General features: G+C 44.2%; 1 pseudogene; it reads right to left on the reverse strand.

Moving 5' to 3' along the window:
- Window positions 1-6423: 6423 nt before the first annotated feature.
- On the reverse strand, window positions 6424-9061 carry LOC125532737 (annotated as a pseudogene).
- Window positions 9062-23151: the final 14090 nt, after the last annotated feature.

Raw genomic sequence — 23151 nt, forward strand, 5'->3', positions numbered from 1 at the left:
TCTACTATATGATTCACGCTCAACCTTTCGGTCTCAGTGTTCCGAGGCCATATCTGCATATGTTAGGCTCGTCAAGTTTAACCCGAGTATTCTGCATGTGCAAAACTGGCTTGCACCCGTTGTATGTGAACGTAGAGCTTATCACACCCGATCATCACGTGGTGTCCAGCACGAAGAACTGTCGCAACGGTGCATACTTAGGCAGAACACTTATACCTTGAAATTTAGTGAGGGGTCATCTTATAATGCTACTGACGTACTAAGCAAAATAAGATGCATAAAGGATAAACATCACATGCAATCAAAATATGTGACATGATATGGCCATCATCATCTTGTGTCTTTGATCTCCATCTCCAAAGCACCGTCATGATCTCCATCGTCACCGACATGACACCATGATCTCCATCATCTTGATCTCTATCAATGTGTCATCACATGGTCGTCTCGCCAACTATTGCTTTTGCAACTATTGCTATCGCATAGCGATAAAGTAAAGCAATTATATGGCGCTTGCATCTTATGCAATAAAGAGACAACCATAAGGCTCCTGCCAGTTGCTGATAACTTTAACAAAACATGATAGTCTCATACAACAATTTATATGATTATATCTCATCACCTCTTGACCATACCACATCACAACATGCCCTGCAAAAACAAGTTAGACGTGCTCTACTTTGTTGTTGCAAGTTTTACGTGGATTCTACGGGCTACTAGCAAGAACCGTTCTTACCTACGCATCAAAACCACAATCATTTTTCATCAAGTGTGTTGTTTTAACCTTCAACAAGGACCGAGTGTAGTCAAACTCGATTCAACTAAAGTTGGAGAAAGAGACACCCACTAGCCACCTATGTGCGAAGCACGTCAGTAGAACCAGTCTCATGAACGTGGTCATGTAATGTCGGTCCGGGCCGCTTCATCCAACAATACCGATGAATCAAAGTAAGACATGATGGTAAGCAGTATGACTATTATCGCCCACAACTCATTGTGTTCTACTCGTGCATATAACATCTACGCATACACCTGGCTCGGATGCCACTTTTGGGGAACACAGTATTTTCAAAATTATCCCGCGATCACGCAAGATCTATCTAGGAGATGCATAGCAATGAGAGGGGAGAGTGTGTCTACGTACCCTCGTAGATCGAAAGCAAAAGCGTTTAGTAATGCGGTTCATGTAGTCGAACGTCTTCACGATCCAACCGATCAAGTACCAAACGCATGCCACCTCCGTGATCTGCACACGTTCAGCTCGGTGACGTCCCTCGTACTCTTGATCCAGCTGAGGCCGAGGGTGAGTTCCATCAGCACAACGGCATGTTGACGGTGATGATGAAGTTACCGACGCAGGGATTCGCCTAAGCACTACGACAATATGACCAAGGTGGAAAACTGTGGAGGGGCGCACCGCACACAGCTCTAAAGATCAACTAATGTGTCTATGGGGTGCCCCCTCCGCCGTATATAAAGGAGGGGAGGAGGAGGAGGGCTGGCCTCAAGGGGCGCGCCCAAGGGGGGCAATCCTACTCCTAGTTGGAGTAGGTTTCCCCTTTTCCTAGTCCAAGTGGGAGAAGAAGGAAGGAAAGGAAGAAGAGAAGGAAAGGGGGCCCGCCCCCTAGCCCTAGTCCAATTCGGTTTGGGCTAGGGAGAGCGTGCGCCACCTCTTGGCCTGCCTGCTCTCTTCCACCACTAGGCCCATAAGGCCCAATAACTTCCCGGAGGGGGTTCCGGTAACCCCCGGTACTCCGAAACTTATCCGAAACGACCCGAACCATTCCGGTGTCCGAATGTAGCCTTCCAATATATGGATCTTTATGTATCGACCATTTCAAGACTCCTCATCATGTCTGTGATCACATCCGGGACTCCGAACAACCTTCGGTACATCAAATCACATAACTCATAATACATATCATCATCGAACATTAAGCGTGCGGACCCTATGGGTTCGAGAACTATGTAGACATGACCGAGACACATCTCCAGTCAATAACCAATAGCGGAACCTGGATGCTCATATTGGTTCCTACATATTCTATGAAGATCTTTATCGGTCAAACCGCATAACAACATACGTTGTTCCCTTTGTCATCGGTATGTTACTTGCTCGAGATTCGATCGTCAGTATCATCATACCTAGTTCAATCTCGTTACCCGCAAGTCTCTTTACTCATTCCGTAATGCATCATCCCGTAACTAACTCATTAGTCACATTGCTTGCAAGGCTAATAGTGATGTGCATTACCGAGAGGGCCCAGAGATACCTCTCCGATACACGGAGTGACAAATCCTAATCTCGATCTATGCCAACCCAACAAACACCTTCGGAGACACCTGTAGAGCATCTTTATAATCACTCAGTTACGTTGTGACGTTTGATAGCACACAAGGTGTTCCTCCTGTATTCGGGATCTGCATAATCTCATTGTCAGAGGAACATGTATAAGTCATGAAGAAAGCAATAACAATAAAACTCAACGATCATAATGCTAAGCTAAGGGATGGGTCCTGTCCATCACATCGTTCTCTAATGATGTGATCTCGTTCATCAAATGATAACACATGTGTATGGTCAGGAAACATAACCATCTTTGATTATCGAGCTAGTCAAGTAGAGGCATACTAGGGACACTCTGTTTTGTCTATGTATTCGCACATGTACTAAGTTTCCGGTTAATACAATTCTAGCATGAATAATAAACATTTATCATGATATAAGGAAATATAGATAAAAACTTTATTATTGCCTCTAGGGCATATTTCCTTCAGTTGTTGAATTATATTTTCCTCAAACCCGATGTGGACGTCATCCTATCAATCCCAGTGAAGAAAGATATGGAGGTTGCATGGGCGTGGCACCTGTAGGACATCTTGGGCGTACTCCATATATTCGTGACAGAAGTCAATTCAAACTTTGATACCTCTTTGCATAGATGACATATTCGTGATAGAAGTCAATGCAAGCTTTGTTTGGCAATGGACGAGGATCTGATGCATATATGCACTGATTCACTATTCACACGCCAAACGCTTTTGGGATGAAGCTCAGAAGTGGTTTGCCTACCACGACTTTGCCCGCTTACTTGGGCACGCGACATTGTCAACAACCTAGTGTTCTCGGATGGTGATAGAGTAGAGATAGTGTTGATCATGTGGTCTATTTGGCATTCCCGGAATAGATGGACCCATGAGGGCGAACATGTTAATCCAGCAAATTTATTACAAATTAGCCGAGAAAATTTTGCAATCCTGGAGCCACCACAGGAACATGCACTCACTGTTAGAGAAATGGGTAGGCACAATGTTGGGGACATAGCCCTACGGTGAGACACGCCCTTACTGGGACGGGTTAGGCTGTTGGCAACTCATAAGGGAGGCCTTATGCAGTCCTAGGAGATCAAGACGTGAGACCCGAAGGGTGACTTACGCGGTGAGCCGCCGGAAGCCCAAGCCCAGAAGATGGTGCGAGACCCGGCATTGTAAGTTGCCCGACGGTGACTTGCCTGGTAAGGCAAGGCAACTTAGAACTAGGGTCGGTCATAAGATATGACCTGACCCGGACTCTTGTAAACCCAGGGCCTTGATCTGTGTATATAAAGGCGAGTCCCTGCGGTGGGTAAACTTAAGAAAAAAATGATCGAGAGCTAGGTTAAGATATTTCGCTCCCTTGTAATCGATACTCAAGCAATACAACTCAAAGTAGGACATTGACTTTTACCTTGTTGGTGAGGGGCCGTACCTGGGTAAACTCGTGTCTCTCGTCATACTCAACCCCTTTAAGCTAACCTACGTTGCGATGGCTCCATGCTTAAGTCTTTTCACTAGGACATCTGCCATGTTAAACCCACAACACACAACTTTAGTTGGTGGCACGCCATTTCCAACCAACACCGCCACTATTTTTTTCAAATAGTGACGGCATTTTGCATATTTGGCACGTCATCATAAATTGGCCCATTTAGTTAGTGTTGGTGTTGCTTTTTTCTAACACACCACAACTTGGCCCATTTGTACTGACCAGGCACAATCTAATGCTCGGGTTGTATTTCTATCAACATCGTAGGTAATTAATTTAGTGTTGGCATGGTAATTCCTGGCACGTCATAAATAATTTTGAATCTTTTGTAATCTTGAGTATTTTTATTGTCTTTTGAGTCTTTTTTTACTTTATGTCTGTTTATTGTTTCTAGTATTTCTATAATTCTGAGTCTTTTTAATTGTTTTTGAGTCTTTTATTTTTTTGAAACTTTTATAATTTTGAGTTTATTTATTGTTTTGAGTCTTTTTATTTTTTTAAGTCTTCTTTATTCTGAATCTTTATACTTTTGAGTCCTTTATTGTTTTTGAGTATTTTTATAGTTTTGAGTCATTTATTATTTTGAGTCTGCTTATTGTTTTAAGTCTTTCTATTATTCCGAATCTTCTATAATTTTGAGCCTGTTATTTTTTAGTATTCTATTTTTTAAAACTTCTATAATCTTGAGTATTTTTATTGTTTTTGAGACTTTTTTAGAATATTTTAATTTCGATTTTTATTGTTTTTATCCTTTTTATCAAAGGATGCATTCCAAAGCTTGCCACCACATTGTGTGACTTCTACTCACTTCATTCACTACTAATTGAAAAAATATTTGGAGACCGTGAAAGTTATAAACAGAGGAGCTAACTGCAGTCCCCTCCACATTTTCTCATCCGGGCTTGGGACCGGCAAAGGCAGTGTTAAACTACAAAACCGCTAAACACAAAAAATAGCAAACATTACAACCAATCATTCAGCTAAGCAACAAGCCACACAATCAACCAAAGGCAGCATTGGCACGACACATGATTGGCAATAAATATTCACGCAACATTTTCACAAGATCATAACACATACATGGTTCAAAATCTCATGGAAACACCGCTGAAATCATGCTTGCCTCACTAGCAGAATCACAGCTCAAAATCGTGGTTCAAATCATGTGTGTTCACATGAGCAGAGACACTGCTCATAAGAGCACAACCAAAGGTCCAAATTACACAGAAACAAAGAGCATCATGCGTAATGGGGATTAAAAATTGAACACACAGAAAAATTGAACACCCAACGAGGAGTCGCGGCATCGAAGACAAAGTAGTCGACGACGTCTAATCCATATGGAACACACAACATGGGCAACCTGCTGAAATGAAAATACATGTGAATCAAAGAATTGAAACACACAACATGGACAACCTGCTGCATGTAGGAAGTGAAGAAGCTCCATTCCTGAATATAAGTAAAACTGCATATTGTGAACTACCTGATTGTTCAGAAGTCCTGTTAAACTAGATAATTGTTGTTGCGGGGCTACTGCAGTCACCTGTCTGGTAAAATATAATCACATCACTCATCTCAAATAAAACATACCCCTCACTTCAATCATGTTATAGTACAAAATGACACTGAAATAGATATACATTGGTACTGGGGCACAGAGAACTTCTGCAAGAGTTCCAACACACAAAAACCAGTAGTACAATCAACATTGGAATGAATAAAATGTATTGCTGCAAACAAATACATTTATCTCTGAACTATGTATGCTAACCATATCTTACAACAGATAATCAATTCAGAAACACAACAAATGCTAGTTAACATCCAAAGAGGTAAATAGAGGGTAAAACGGTCCACATCTTTAAAAAGCTACACAACAAAACCATTTATCATGCACAGAAACTAAACACTACATCAGCTAGATTTCAAGTCTTGCATGCACAAAACTAATAAACAAGCTAACCATCTTGGTAAACTAGAATGCCATCAGCCACAAAATTCAGAAGGTAAAATACAAAGGAGGTAAATGCAGCTCCCTCCACATTTTCACATCCGGGCTTGGGACTGGCAAAGGCAGTGTTAACCACACCAATCATCATTCAAGCATACAGGCCACACCATCAAGCAAATGCAACATTCACACACACACACAGAGTAAAGCACACACAGACTCACACAATCAGAGAGTCAAGCACACACACAGTCAAGCCACACAGAGTCAATCACGCACAGAGAGTCAAGCACACATAGAGTCACACAATCAGAGAGTCAAGCAAACACACAGTCAAGCCACACACAGTCACACACACACAAAATGGATCACTTGCACAAAAGAAACAAACATAGATAGGGGCACAAACATAAAGCTAATCATGCAAAGACCGAAGTAAAGTCAAAAAGCTATAAAGAATTTCCAGAACTTGAATGAGTAAACTGATTTCTCTAGAGGGGTGAGGGTGATCCAGATCTTCGTTCCTGAAAATAGGAAGCTAGTTAGAGGCTCATTAAGTGATTATCTTCAACAATACCCACAAGTGTGTAGGCATAGAGACGCATGCTTATTTATGTAGAATTTGGTTTGTAATTCAAATATTATGAGTGTACACATACGGACATAAAAGAAATGTTAATGTATTCTTGTTCTACTTACTAGAGAAAGCAAGGCGTGTAACATGAGCAACATTCTTATCGAAATTCTGGCTAAGGTAAGCCTTGCGACTTGATCACACCGGATGCTTTGCCGTGGTCAAGAGCAACCTTCAACAGTAATTCATTCCTAGTGCTAGTAAATTCAGCCTGCAGGGCAGAGAAACAATGTCAGTACAAATCACCAGGCAAACCAAGCTTCTTACTTGTTGGGTCCAAATCAAGGAATTCTAGCTACCAAATAATTCAAGGTGGATGCAAGATGAAACCTCCAAACATCAGCCTCACTGGTGCACACCAGCTTATAAGCTCACGTATTGCGTTTGTATTATACAGAATAAACACACCAGCCTACCACCAGTCAAGTTTGAAATAATGTACTGATTAACCAAAGCTTATGATGACTTGCCAACAGTTTGAAAGTGAAATGCAGTCTAATGTTTATTCCATTTGTAAGTAGAACATGATGCAAGAAAAAACCCTAAAAGCAGAATTAATTCACTGGCCTGGGGTATGTAAAGCATCCACTTTTCACATATTGGGAATATGCACTAACACCAACTGCCATTATTCCCTTTACGTTCAGAACAAGGACGTTGGTATTTATAGGTAGTTCCTATTTTTCATATTATACATATATACTGGGTCATGTATTCTAAAATTGAAAAGAACCAATAAAGAATGGTTAATGTAGCCAACAGATGAAAGGCAGGTTAACTCACCAGGTGACGTGGATCGGCAAGCATGGGAAAGAGGCCTCTAACTATGAGTTATTTTCTTGCCTGCAGGAAGATAATGCAACAAATATGAGTTATAATAGTGGCACACTGCCAAACACCACAGACAAGTCTTGGTTCAATATAAGCAGTATTGTTTCTTATCGGGCAAAATTCTATAGTACTTCCTCCATCCTGAATTACTTGTCTTAGATTTTTCTAGATATGGATGTATTACATACGTGGTAATACATGTTAATTAGTGAGTCTAGTTGAACACCACACTAAAAAGGTTACAAGGAAATAGGATGTTCACATACTTCAAATGCGCTTGTGAAGCTCCACTTCAATTGATATGTTTTTAGATCAGGAATGGCATGGTGGGCCTGTACTTGGCAATTCGCCTGCAGATACTCGATACGGCATAATATATGAATCAGTTTCTATTAAACTGCAAGATGAGGTGAAGCGCCTATAAGAAGAAATACTCCTTTTCTCCTATCCAGATGAGGTGAAGCAAATGATGACCAAAGCCTTAACTTTAATAGCAGCCCGCACCTAGCAAATAGGTAGTGAACTATTTTTAGACTTAAGTGTCACAAACTAATATTCAATCAATGGAAGACAGAAATTGTTCCCGTGTAAACACTAACAAAAGGTTGGAAAAGGAAAAGAAACAAAGTACGCACTGCAGAGGAAGCAATAGACTCCAAGTGGATCATGGGTTCTCCCACGTATTTCATGGTTTGCTTGAAGTACAAATCATGGTTGAAGACCTTCTCAGCTTGTGATACAATTCATGAAAATATATCACCAACTATGAAGAGAGAAAAGGCAGGAAGGAGTTAATTTCCATTAGATTCCATTAGAGTGCCAAGGATATACTTGTTGAGAACACATTTAGGGGCTGTTCGGAAGAATAGTGTTTATCTGTAACATTTTATTAGTATTGAAGTCTGATTTGAACTACAAAAGGGAACCTATCAACAAATGCCCTCCCAAACAGGCATGTGATTATCAAGAGAACATATAGACCTCCTAAAGAAAGTTCACCTTAGAACAAATTCTGCCTACCGTTGAAATAGTCTCAACTGGATACAACCCACGGAGAGTCTTAGCACCAAGGAGAATGGCATCACTACCTGAACAAAACAATTATGATTCATGTTACAACTTGTGTAGTTATAGTTTGTTTGGGTGCAGTAATGAGCAGCTGTACAGGATCACCAAAGTATAAGATATCTGCAAGATGCAAAAACTAACCATCGAGCACCGCATTTGCCACATCAGTTGCATCTGCACGAGTAGGCCTTAGGTTGTCCGTCATACTGTCCACAACACAAGTAACAACAGCAGGTTTTCCAGCCATGTTGCACTTGTGCAGAGCAGACTTCTGAAATAAGAACACTTAAAGAACAAACAAAGTAGTACTCAATAGAGAAAAATACATGTTAATTACTATCAACGTTAGGAATATTTTCCAAAGTATGAAGTGCAAACAAACATGTGATATTCAACAAAATATCAATATAAAAAATTTCAATCTATTGGGAAAGATGGCACTGTGAAGTAGTACACTCTAAATATCGACATAGAGTTACTTACTTGCCGCACATCTTCTGCATGCCTTGTTTAAGAAAGAGAGGAAGTCAATCTTGTTTGGAGCACCCCATTTTTTTCATAACCTGAAAGTGGCGCATGCTCATAAAGTCATATAATGGGTTACAACAAGGAGCTCCAGTTTCACGAAAAAAATAACAAGCAAGTCTAGTCGCCAAGTTAATACAAGGAGCAAGAGAGATTCTTGGGAGGAGTTCCTTACATCTTTATCCTTGTCAGACAGCGTAGGCATGTCGATATGGATCTGGGAGCAGTGCAATGTGAAGGCATAATAATCACAAAAAAGTTCAGAAAAAATAATACCAATACCAAAATTAGATACCAATCAACAAACAACAATCAATCAATTATAATAACCATGAACAAGCAGCAATCAATCGTGCCATATAAACATGTAATATCTCAAGGCAACAATCGGCCTACATGGTTTGTACCTTCTCAAGGCAATCAATCAAACAACAAACAACAATCCATCTCAAGGCAATCAATCAAACAACAAACAACAATCCATCTCAAGGAAATCAATCAAACAACAAACAGGAATCCATCTCAAGCCAATCAATCAAACAACAAACAACAATCCATCTCAAGCCAATCAATCAAACAACAAACAACAATCAATCAATCGTGCCATATGGGAACATAAGGAAAGCATGGTAACAATAAACAATTGAAAAGAACAGCATCAGAACAACGGTAACAGGACTCTTTGCATCTAGGATGGGAGCACACACACCTACCGGTAGAACAAGAATTGACATAGGGCTACCAGAGTATCACAAGGGCACATGCGTTTGAGACCTGAAAATAACGGACGAACAATGTAGGTGATGGAACAGAGGAACCAATCTGACATTGCTCCAATTTCGAAAGCAGAACCTATCAGTCCTGCAACCGTCACTCCGACGCGAACACGAAACGTAGAATCGTCAGATAACAGAAGCGCACGCACAAGTTTCTCAACATGCAGGATCGTCAGATAACAGAAGCGTGTGCATTTCTCAAACAGAATTGTTATCTCGCAAACCAGACTATGACCCAAACCGACAGACCGCTCGCTCGCTTCCTCCCAGAGTCGCAGGGACGGAGTGTTGGGGATCGTAGCAGAAATTTAAAATTTTCTACGCATCACCAAGATCAATCTAGGAGTAATAAAGCAACGAGGGGAAGGAGAGTGCATCTACATACCCTTTTAGATCGCTAAGCGGAAGCGTTCAAGTGAACGGGGTTGATGGAGTCGTACTCGTCGTGATCCAAATCACCGATGATCCTAGTGCCGAACGGACGGCACCTCTGCGTTCAACACACGTACAGCCCGGTGACGTCTCCTACGCCTTGATCCAGCAAGGGGAGAAGGAGAGGTTGGGGAAGACTCCATCCAGAAGCAGCACGACGGCATGGTGGTGAAGGAGGAGCGTGGTAATCCTGCAGGGCTTCGCCAAGCACCGTAGGAGAAGAGGAGGACTTGGGAGAGGGGAAGGGCTGCGCCAGAACTTTTGGGGTGCGGCTGCCCTCCCACCCCCCACATATATATAGGGGCAAGGGAGAGGGGGGCCGGCCCCCTCAGATCCAATCTGAGGAGGGGGCGGCGGCCAAGGGGGGTTGCCTTCCCCCCAAGGCAAGGGGGGCGCCCCCCTTTAGGGTTCCCCCAAACCCTAGGCGCATGGGCCCTAGGGGGGGAGGCGCCCAGCCCACTAAGGGGCTGGTCCCTCTCCACATACAACCCATAGGGCCCTCCGGGGCAGGTGGACCCTCCCGGTGGACCCCCGGAACCCCTCCGGTGGTCCCGGTACAATACCGATAACCCCCGAATTATTCCGGTGACCGTATGATGACTTCCCATATATAAATCTTTACCTCCGGACCATTCCGGAACTCCTCGTGACGTTCAGGATCTCATCCGAGACTCCGAACAACATTCGGTAACCGCGTACATACTTTCCCTATAACCCTAGCGTCATCGAACCTTAAGTGTGTAGACCCTACGGGCTCGGGAGTCATGCAGACATGGCCGAGACAACTCTCCGGTCAATAACCAACAGCGGGATCTGGATACCCATGTTGGCTCCCACATGCTCCACGATGATCTCATCGGATGAACCACGATGTCAAGGATTCAATCAATCCCGTGTACAATTCCCTTTGTCTAGCGGTACGATACTTGCCCGAGATTCGATCGTCGGTATCCCGATACCTTGTTCAATCTCGTTACCGGCAAGTCTCTTTACTCGTTCCGTAACACATCATCCCGTGATCAACTCCTTGATCACATTGTGCACATTATGATGATGTCCTACCGAGTGGGTCCAGAGATACCTCTCCGTTTACACGGAGTGACAAATCCCAGTCTCGATTCGTGCCAACCCAACAGACACTTTCGGAGATACCTGTAGTGTACCTTTATAGCCACCCAGTTATGTTGTGACGTTTGGCACACCCAAAGCATTCCTACGGTATCCGGGAGTTGCACAATCTCATGGTCTAAGGAAATGATACTTGACATTAGAAAAGCTTTAGCATACGAACTACACGATCTTGTGCTAGGCTTAGGATTGGGTCTTGTCCATCACATCATTCTCCTAATGATGTGATCCCGTTATCAACAACATCCAAAGTCCATGGTCAGGAAACCGTAACCATCTATTGATCAACGAGCTAGTCAACTAGAGGCTTACTAGGGACATGGTGTTGTCTATTTATGCACACATGTATCTGAGTTTCCTATCAATACAATTCTAGCATGGATAATAAACGATTATCATGAACAATGAAATATAATATAATAATAACCAATTTATTATTGCCTCTAGGGCATATTTCCAACAGTCTCCCACTTGCACTAGAGTCAATAATCTAGTTCACATCGCCATGTGATTAACACTCACAGGTCACATCGCCATGTGACCAACATCCAAGAGTCTACTAGACTCAATGATCTAGTTCACATCACTATGTGATAAACACTCAAAGAGTTATGGGTTTGATCATGTTATGCTTGTGAGAGAGGTTGTAGTCAACGGGTCTTGCCATATTCAGATCCCTATGTATTTCGCAAAACTTTATGTCATATCATAGATGCTGCTACACGTTCCACTTGGAGCTATTCCAAATTGTTGCTCCATTATACGTATCCGGTATCTCTACTCAGAGCTATCCGGATAGGTGTTAAGCTTGCATCGACGTAACTCTTTATGTCGAACTCTTTATCACCTCCATAACCGAGAAACATTTCCTTATTCCTCTAAGGATAATTTTGACTACTATCTGGTGATCCACTCCTAGATCACCTTTGTACCCTCTTGCCAGACATGTGGCAAGGCACACATTTGGTGCGGTACTCAGCATGGCATACCGTATAGGGCCTATGACAAGAGCATAGGGGACGACCTTCGTCCTTCCTCTTTCTTCTGCCGTGGTCAATCTTTGAGTCTTACTCAACTTCACACCTTACAACTCAGGTAAGAACCCCTTCTTTGACTGATCTATTTTGAACTCCTTCAAAAACATGTCAAGGTGTGCGTTCTTTGAAAGTATCATTAGGCGTCTTGATCTATCTCTATAGATCTTGATGCCCAATATGTAAGCAGCTTTATCCAGGTCTTCCTTTGAAAAACACTCTTCAAACAACCGTTTATGCTTTCTAGAAATTCTACATTATTTCGGATCAACAATATGTCATCCACATATACTTATCAGAAATGTTGTAGTGCTCCCACTCACTTTCTTGTAAATACAAGTTTCTAACAAACATTGTATAAACCTAAAAGCTTTGATCACTCCATCAAAGCATATATTCTGACTCCGAGATGCTTGCTCTAGTCCATAGAAGGATCGTTGGAGCCAGCATACCTTTTAGCATCCTTAGGATCGACAAAACTTTGATTGTATCACATACAACTCTTTCTTACGAAAACTTGGTAATAAAACTTATTTTGACATCCATCTGTAAGATTTCATAATCGAAAAATACAACTAGTGCTAACATGATTCCGACGGACTTAAGCATCGCTACGGGTGAGAAATTCTCATCGTAGTCAACTCCTTGAACTTGTGAAAAGACTTTTTCCCACAAGTCGAGCTTCATAGACGGTAACATTACTGCCCACGTCCGTCTTCTTCTTAAAGATCCATTTATCCCAATGGCTTGCCGATCATCGGGCAAGTCCACCAAAGTCCATACTTTGTTCTGATATATGGATCCTATCTGGGATTTCATGGCTTCTAACCATTTGTCGGAATACGGGCCCACCATCGCTTCTCCATAGCTCGTAGGTTCATTGTTGTCTAACAACATGATATCTAAGACAGGATTACCGTACCACTTAGGAGTAGTACATATCCTTGTCGACCTACGAGGTTCGATAGCAACTTGATCCGAAGCTTCATGATCACTATCATTAACTTCCTATTCAATAGACGTAGGCGCCACAGAAAACATCTTTCTGTGTTGCATCACTCTCTGGTTGAAGTAAAGGTTCGACAACCTCATCAAGTTCTATCTTCCTCCCACTCAATTCTTTTGAGAGAAACTCCTTCTCGAGAAAGGACCCGTTCTTAGCGACAAACAATTTGCCCTCGGATCTGAGATAGAAGGTATACCCTACTGTCACCTTTGGGTATCCTATGAAGATGTGTTTGTCCACTTTGGGTTCGAGCTTCTCCGGCTGAAGCCTTAAGCATCGCAGCCCCAAACATTAAGAAACAACAACTTTGGTTTCTTGCCAAACCAATGTTCATACGACATCGTCTCAACGGACTTAGATGGTGTCCTATCTAAAGTGAATGCAGCTGTCTCTAACGCATAACCACAAAATGAAAACGGTAGATCGGTAAGAGACATCATAGATCGCACCATATCTCATATGGTTCAATTACGACATCCGGACACACAATTTATCTGTGGTGTTCCAGGTGGCTTCAACTGTGAAACAATTCCACAATGTCTTAAGTGATTGCCAAACTCATAACTCAGAAATTCTCATCGATCAGATCGTAGGAATTTGATCTTCTTGTTATGATGGTTCTTAACTTCACTCTGAAATCACTTGAACTTTTCAAATGTTTCAGACTTGTGCTTCATTAAGTAAATATACCTATATCTACCCAAATCGTCAGTGAAGATGAGAAAATAGCAATATCCACCGCACGCTTCAATTCTCATTGGATCACACGCATCAGCATGCATGATTTCCAACAAGTCACTTGCCCGTTTCATTGTACCTGAAAACGGGGTCTTAGTCATCCTGCCCATGAGGCATGGCTCGCATGTGTCAAGCGATTCAAAATCAAGTGACTCCAAACATCCATCGATATGGAGTTTCTTCATGCATCTTACGCCAACATCACCTAAGCGGCAGTGCCACAAGAAAGTGGTACTATCATTATTAACTCTACATCTTTTGGCGCGAACATGTGTATTACCATGACCGAGATTCAATGAACCATTCACATAGGGTGCATGACCATGAAAGGTATTATTCATGTAAACAGAATAACCATTATTCTCTAATTTAAATGAATAACCGTATTGCAATGAACATGATCTAATCATATTCATGCTCAACGTAGACACCTGATAACATTTATCTAGGTTCATTACTAATCCCGAAGGCAGATGGAGCGTGCGATGGTGATCTCATCAATCTTTGGAAACACTTCCAACACACATCGTCACCTCGCCCTTAGCCAGTCTCCGTTTAGTCTGTAGCTTTTGCTTCAAGTCACCAGTAATAGCAACTAAACCGGTATCCAATACCCAGGTGCTACCAGGAGTACTAGCGAGGTACACATTAATAACACGTATATACTTTGTTGAAGTTGCCAGCCTTCTTATCTACCATGCATTTGGGGTAATTCTGCTACCAGTGACCGTTCCCCTTACAATGGAAGCACTTAGTCTCGGGTTTGGGTTCAACCTTGGGTTCCTTCACTTGAGCGGCAACTGGTTTGCCATCCATATGAAGTTTCCCTTCTAGCCCTTGCCCTTCTTGAAACCAGTGGTCTTGTTAAACCATCAACACTTGATGCTCCTTCTTGATTTCTACCTTTTGCGGTCTTAAGCACCGCAAATAGCTCCGGGATCAATTCCATCCCTTGCATGTCATAGTTCATCACGAAGATCTAGTAGCTTAGTGATAGTGTCTAGAGAACTCTATCAATCACTATCTTATCTGGAAGTTTAACTCCCACTTGATTTAAGTGATTGTAGCACCCAGACATTCTGAGCACATGCTCATTAGCTGAGCTATTCTCCTCCATCTTGTTGGCAAAAGAACTTGTCAGAGGTCTCATACCTCTCAACATGGGCATGAGCCTGAAATCCCAATTTCAGCTCTTGGAACATCTCATATGTTCTATGGCGTTCAAAACGTCATTGGAATCCCGATTCTAAGCCGTAAAGTATGGTGCACTAAACTATCAAGTAGTCATTAGGATGTGTCTGTCAGGTGTTCACAACATCCACAGATGACGTTGTAGGGGTTTGCACATCGAGTGGTGTATCAAAGACGTAAGCCTTCTGTGTAGTAGTGAGGACACTCCTCGGACTACGGACCTAGTCCACATCATTGCTTACAATATCTTTCAACTTAATCTTTCTCTAGGAACATATTGAAACAGGGAGCTACAACGTGAGCTATTTATCTACAACATATTTGCAAAGACAATTTAGACTATGTTCATGATAATTGAGTTCATCTAATCAAATTATTTAATGAACTCCCACTCAGATAGACATCCCTCTAGTCATCTAAGTGAAACATGATCCGAATCGACTAGGCCGTGTCCGATCATCACGTGAGACGGACTAGTCATCAACGGTGAACATCTCATGTTGATTGTATCTTCTATACGACTCATGTTCGACCTTTCGATCTTCCATGTTCCAAGGCCATGTCTGTACATGCTAGGCTCGTCAAGTCAACCTAAGTGTATTGCGTGTGTAAATCTGGCTTACACCCGTTGTATTCGAACGTTAGAATCTATCACACCCGATCATCACGTGGTGCTTCGAAACAACGAACCTTCGCAACGGTGCACAGTTAGGGGGAACACTTTCCTTGAAATTATTGCGAGGTATCATCTTATTTAAGCTACCGTCGTTCTAAGCAAATAAGATGTAAAACATGATAAACATCACATGCAATCAAATAGTGACATGATATGGCCAATATCATTTTGCTCCTTTTGATCTCCATCTTCGGGGCTCCATGATCATCATTGTCACCGGCATGACACCATGATCTCCATCATCGTGTCTTCTTGAAGTTGTCTCGTCATCTATTACTTCTACTACTATGGCTAACGCTTTAGCAATGAAGTAAAGTAATTACATGACGTTTATGTTGACACGCAGGTCATAAATAAATTAAGACAACTCCTATGGCTCCTGCCGGTTGTCATACTCATTGACATGCAAGTCGTGATTCCTATTACAAGAACATGATCAATCTCATACATCACATATATCATTCATCACATCCTTTTGGCCATATCACATCACAAGGCATATGCTGCAAAAACAAGTTAGACGTCCTCTAATTGTTGTTGCAAGTTTTTACGTGGCTGCTATAGGTTTCTAGCAAGAACGTTTCTTACCTACGCGAAAACCACAACGTGATATGCCAATTTCTATTTACCCTTCATAAGGACCCTTTTCATCGAATCCGATCCGACTAAAGTGGGAGAGACAGACACCCGCTAGCCACCTTATGCAACTAGTGCATGTCAGTCGGTGGAACCAGTCTCACATAAGCATACGTGTAAGGTCGGTCCGGGCCGCTTCATCCCACGATGCCGCTGAATCAAGATAAGACTAGTAACGACAAGTAAATTGACAATATCGACGCCCACAACTACTTTGTGTTCTACTCGTGCATAGAAACTACGCATAGACCTAGCTCATGATGCCACTGTTGGGGATCGTAGCAGAAATTTAAAATTTTCTACGCATCACCAAGATCAATCTATGGAGTAATCAAGCAACGAGGGGAAGGACAGTGCATCTACATACCCTTGTAGATCGCTAAGCGGAAGCGTTCAAGTGAACGGGGTTGATGGAGTCATACTCGTCGTGATCCAAATCACCGATGATCCTAGTGCCGAACGGATGGCACCTCCGCGTTCAACACACGTACAGCCCGGTGACGTCTCCTATGCCTTGATCCAGCAAGGGGAGGAGGAGAGGTTGGGGAAGACTCCATCCAGCAGCAGCACGACGGCATGGTGGTGAAGGAGGAGCGTGGTAATCCTGCAGGGCTTCGCCAAGCACCCTAGGAGAAGAGGAGGACTTCGGAGAGGGGAAGGGCTGCGCCAGAACTTTTGGGGTGCGGCTGCCCTCCCACCCCCACATATATATAGGGGAAATGGAGAGGGGGGCCGGCCCCCTCAGATCCAATCTGAGGAGGGGGCGGCGGCCAAGGGGGGTTGCCTTCCCCCCAAGGCAAGGGGGGCGCCCCCCCTTTAGGGTTCCCCCAAACCCTAGGCGCATGGGCCCTAGGGGGGGAGGCGCCCAGCCCACTAAGGGGCTGGTCCCTCTCCACATACAGCCCATAGGGCCCTCCGGGGCAGGTGGACCCCCGAAACCCCTCCGGTGGTCCCGGTACAATACCGGTAACCCCCGAATTATTCCGGTGACCGTATGATGACTTCCCATATATAAATCTTTACCTCCGGACCATTCCGGAACTCCTCGTGACGTCCGGGATCTCATCCGGGACTCCGAACAACATTCGGTAACCGCGTACATACTTTCCCTATAACCCTAGCGTCATCGAACCTTAAGTGTGTAGACCCTACGGGCTCAGGAGTCATGCAGACATGGCCGAGACAACTCTCCGGTCAATAACCAACAGCGGGATCTGGATACCCATGTTGGCTCCCACATGCTCCATGATGATCTCATCGAATGAACCACGATGTCAAGGATTCAATCAATCCCATATACAATTCCCTTTGTCTAGCGGTACGATACTTGCCCTAGATTCGATCGTCGGTATCCCGATACCTTGTTCAATCTCGTTACCGGCAAGTCTCTTTACTCGTTCCGTAAGACATCATCCCGTGATCAAATCCTTGATCACATTGTGCACATTATGATGATGTCCTACCGAGTGGGTCCAGAGATACCTCTCCGTTTACACGGAGTGACAAATCCCAGTCTCGATTCGTGCCAACCCAACAGACACTTTCGAAGATACCTGTAGTGTACCTTTATAGCCACCCAGTTACGTTGTGACGTTTGGCACACCCAAAGCATTCCTACGGTATCCGGGAGTTGCACAATCTCATGGTCTAAGGAAATGATACTTGACATTAGAAAAGCTTTAGCATACGAACTACACGTTCTTGTGCCAGGCTTAGGATTGGGTCTTGTCCATCACATCATTCTCCTAATGATGTGATCCCGTTATCAACGACATCCAATGTCCATGGTCAGGAAACCGTAACCATCTATTGATCAACGAGCTAGTCAACTAGAGGCTTACTAGGGACATGGTGTTGTCTATTTATCCACACATGTATCTGAGTTTCCTATCAATACAATTCTAGCATGGATAATAAACAATTATCATGAACAATGATATATAATATAATAATAACCAATTTATTATTGCCTCTAGGGCATATTTCCAACACGGAGAACCCTGACGAGATGGCCCCAAGAACACGCGATAGCATCAGGGCAACGGTGAGGACGAGCAAAATCATATCAGAAGCGCTTCTAAACGGGCGACGGAGAGGATGAGCAAATCAAACCAGATTTCCATCTATATGGACGAATCGAGGACGAGCATAACCAATCAAATCAGACGCGCTTCAGAACAGACGAATCAAGGATGAGCAAAATGAAACAAATCAGACACGATTCTTCTACTCTAAACGATGGACGAATCGAGCGTGGACGAGCAACATAGAAACAGAGGCGAGAGGAGGAGGTGCAGGAATCGAGGACGAATTGCCTCACCAGATGCGAGGCAAGAAGAGGCTAGAACCGAGGACGAGTCGCCTCACCGGACGCGAGAGGAGGAGAGGCACGAGTCGAGGACGAGCGCGCACAGCTGGCGCATGACGCTGGTGCCCCCGTCGCCGGTCACCCGCCACTTGGCCGAGCCCCGCGGGGCGAGGCCCGGGTGACCGCCCGCGTCCTTGGGGAGTGGCACGGACCCGCAGGCGGAGAGGGAGCAGGGCGTGAGCGGGCGGGTGGATTTGGAATCGGAGGTCAGCACGGAGACCAGCATGCGGAGGTACAGCCAAAGGGCGCGGCCCGGCCAAGCGGAGGATGAATGAAGGAGGCGAGAGGCGCGGCCCGGATGGAGAGAGGAGGAGCGGACCGGCCAAAGGGTGGAGCTTTATAGCCAGGGCAGAGGCGGTGGCGGCGGGCAGAGCCTTGTCCTTGCTGGATATGAAAGGTATGTTTTTTTCGGGACAAGGATATGAAAGGTAAGTGGAGCTGGTTGGTTTGTTGGGGCTGGATCGGATCCGGAGCAGGGGTCGGCGGCGGCGCTTCTCGAGTTTTCCAGACAGCTGATGCCCGTGCGTGTCGTTGCCGTGTCTTTCCTTTTCTTTTAAATGAGCGGTGAAAACAAATGTGCTCTTTTTAGAGCTCAAAACAAATGCTACCACTACCCCAAAGAAAAGAATGCCACGTTCATATATGCACCGGGAACTAAAATATTCGATGTACCCATTTCGCTAGCACCAACTTAAGTGTAAATATTTTTTGTCCGGTATCCGAGTTGATCGAGAACTCGTCTCGCCCGCTCTAGCTTCTGCCGCTTCCCTCCCCTTCATCGCCTCCCCTCCCCTCCCCCCGCTGAACAAAGTTCGGTCAATGTAGGCGGTGGCGGGTCGTTTCTCCCCTCCACTTTCCCCCGTCTAGTTTGACCATCACGGGTGGCTGCATCAGTCGGTGGGTAAGTCGCTGCGGCACATGGAGGTGTTGATCCAGACTTTGTGGCTGATGTTGGGCTAGGAGTGAAAAGAGATGCCTTTTAATCCCCCTACTGGGGTGGGTGCACCATGATGTGGGCGGGTGGTGATGACTTGGACATGGATGTCGGGGTGGCGACATTGTATGGTAGTCCACATGTTTGGCTCTTCGGCAGGAAACATTGCAGCGGCGGTGACTCTCCATCTTGGTCGTGTGACGACAGGACGGGTAGAGGCGGGTGGCTCAGGCGTCTTCTCTGTCTTTGCAGTGGTGATGCTCCAATCTGGATCTATGAGATATGTCCTCGCCGAGCTTGTCCTGTTGACCTCATGGTGACACGGGTGAGCTGCTGAGCCAAAGCTCTGTGCCTTGGTGGATGTCGCTATCTTCCTAAAGACGCCCTTGTGGTTCTCTTTTCCATGTCAGGGCTCCAGGTGAAGATCTTTGTTTGTTGCGGACTCGGTAGCGATGATGCTTTGTGTCATGCTCCCTGCCGAGGGCGTTGTCGTGGAGCTTAGATGTGCTAGGGCATAGTGTGGTGTTTTTCTCTCCTTCTTTCTTTTTTTTCCTTTTTCAGAATCGATGAACCTTTTCTCAAAATTGATGAACTTTTTTTAGTTTTTCTAAAAAAAATTCAAATTGAACTATTTTCAAACTCTATGAATTTTTTAAATTTAATTAAGTTTTTTTTTTCAAATTTGATGAACCTTTTTTCAAATTCAATGGCTTTTTTCCAAAATCGATGAACTTTTTTCATTTATTGTGAACTTTTTTCCAACATTGATGAGCTTTTTTTCAAATTCAATGAACTTTTTTCTGATTCAATGAAATTTTTGAAAATCAATTAATTTTTAAAAAGATATGTGAACTCTTTTTTTCAAATTCGATAAGGTTTTTATAATTCATTATTTTTTTAAGTTTGTAATTTTTTTTTCAAAAACCATGAACATTCGGGACCCAAGGAGCAACGGTCTGTTATGCGCCAAAGTGGCATGGCATGTGATTCTTTAATTTCTTCTTTCTTTGTCGTTCTTTCAGGTCGCATGCCTCTGCATTCCAAGGGTACCTCTCCGTAAGATCATCACCTGAATGAAAAACAAAGGGATGCTCTGAGTAGGCCAGACATTTTTTTGGGGTGCAACAACAGGTTATATTGAATTACTCATGAGGATTATAGTGTGTATGAATACATCCTAGAAGAAAAGCAGGGGCGTAATTCATCCAGATACATCTTCTATGATCCTCACCAGCTTGTTTGGCACACCCGTTGCCGCTTCATTTGCTTCTCGATTGATATGGGCAATGGAGCAAGATTGAAAACTGGAGCTTACCTCCTAAATCTCATAGCATATGTATGCTAGGTCTGCTCTTGAAAAACTTGCCTCATTTAGCATTCACACAACATCTCGAGCATCAGTTTTGATGATCATCTTGATATGTCCAAGAGCAAGACGAATGCTATCACGAAGCACCAAGGCTAGAATTTTGTGCAAATCGATGGCAAATAGCCTATGCCCGAACCAGCACTTCGATATGGTCCCGAGGAACAACTCCCATGCTACCATAGCCATCTTTCTTGCGTCAACATTGACCTTGATGTAAGTGTGTAGGGGATCGTAGCAGAAATTTAAAATTTTCTACGCATCACCAAGATCAATCTATGGAGTAATCTAGCAACGAGGGGAAGGGGAGTGCATCTACATACCCTTGTAGATCGCTAAGCGGAAGCGTTGCAAGAACGCGATTGGTGGAGTCGTACACGCAGCGATTCAGGTCGCGGTCGATTCCGATCTAAGCACCGAATAACGGCGCCTCCGCGTTCAACACACGTACAACCCGGTGACGTCTCCCGCGCCTTGATCCAGCAAGGAGAGAGGGAGAGGTTGGGGAAGACTCCGTCCAGCAGTAGCACGACGGCGTGGTGATGGTGGAGGAGCGCGGGACTCCAGCAGGGCTTCGCCAAGCACTACGAGAGACGAGGAGGGAGAGAGGTAGGGCTGCGCCAAGAGGGAGATCTAAATCATCTGTTGGGCAGCCCGATACCTCAAGTATATATAGGGGAAGGGGAGGGGCTGCGCCCCCATCTAGGGTTCCATCCCTAGGGGTGGCGGCAGCCCCCAAAACCCATCTAGGGTGTGGCCAAGGGGGGAAGAGAGGGGGCGCCCCAGGGTGGGCCTTAAGGCCCATCTGGACCTAGGGTTTGCCCCCTTCCCACTCTCCATGCGCCTTGGGCCTTGGTGGGGGGCACGCCAGCCCACCTGGGGCTGGTCCCCTCCCACACTTGGCCCACACAACCTTCTGGGGCTGGTGGCCCCACCTGGTGGACCCCTCGGGACCCTCCCGGTGGTCCCGGTGGTCCTGATGAACCACGATGTCAAGGATTCAGTCAATCCCATATACAATTCCCTTTGTCTACCAGCATAGTACTTGCCCGAGATTCGATCGTCGGTATCCCGATACCTTGTTCAATCTTGCTACCGGCAAGTCTCTTTACTCGTTCTGTAACACATCATCCCATGATCAACTCCTTGGTCACATTGTGCACATTATGATGATGTCCTACTGAGTGGGCCCAGAAGTACCTCTCCGTTTACACGGAGTGACAAATCCCAGTCTCGATTCGTGCCAACCCAACAGACACTTTCGGAGATACCCGTAGTGCACCTTTATAGCCACCCAGTTACGTTGTGGCGTTTGGTACACCCAAAGCATTCCTATGGTATCCGGGATTTGCACAATCTCATGGTCTAAGGAAATGATACTTGACATTAGAAAAGCTTTAGCAGATGAACTATACGATCTTGTGCTAGGCTTAGGATTGGGTCTTTTTCATCACATCATTCTCCTAATGATGTGATCTCGTTATCAATGACATCCAATGTCCATGGTTAGGAAACCATGACCATCTATTGATCAATGAGGTAGTCAACTAGAGGCTTACTAGGGACATGTTGTGGTCTATGTATTCACACATGTATTACGGTTTCCGGTTAATACAACTATAGCATGAACAATAGACAATTATCATGAACAAGGAAATACAATAATAACCATTTTATTATTGCCTCTAGGGCATATTTCCAACAGTCTCCCACTTGCACTAGAGTCAATAATCTAGTTCACATCACTATGTGATTGCAATGAATCCAACACCCATGGGGTTTGTTCATATCTTGCTTGTGAGAGAGGTTTATTAGTCAATGGGTCTGAACCTTTCAGATCCATGTGTGCTTTACAAATCTCTATGTCATCTTGTAGATGCAACTACCACGCGCTACTTGGAGCTATTCCAAATAACTATTCTACTATACGAATCCGGTTTACTACACAGAGTCATCCAGATTAGTGTCAAAGTTTGCATCGACGTAACCTTTTACGACGAACTCTTTTACCACCTCCATAATCGAGAAAATTCTTTAGTCCACTAGTTA

This window comes from Triticum urartu, chromosome 1 (assembly GCF_003073215.2).
Source record: "Triticum urartu cultivar G1812 chromosome 1, Tu2.1, whole genome shotgun sequence".
NCBI lineage: Eukaryota > Viridiplantae > Streptophyta > Magnoliopsida > Poales > Poaceae > Triticum > Triticum urartu.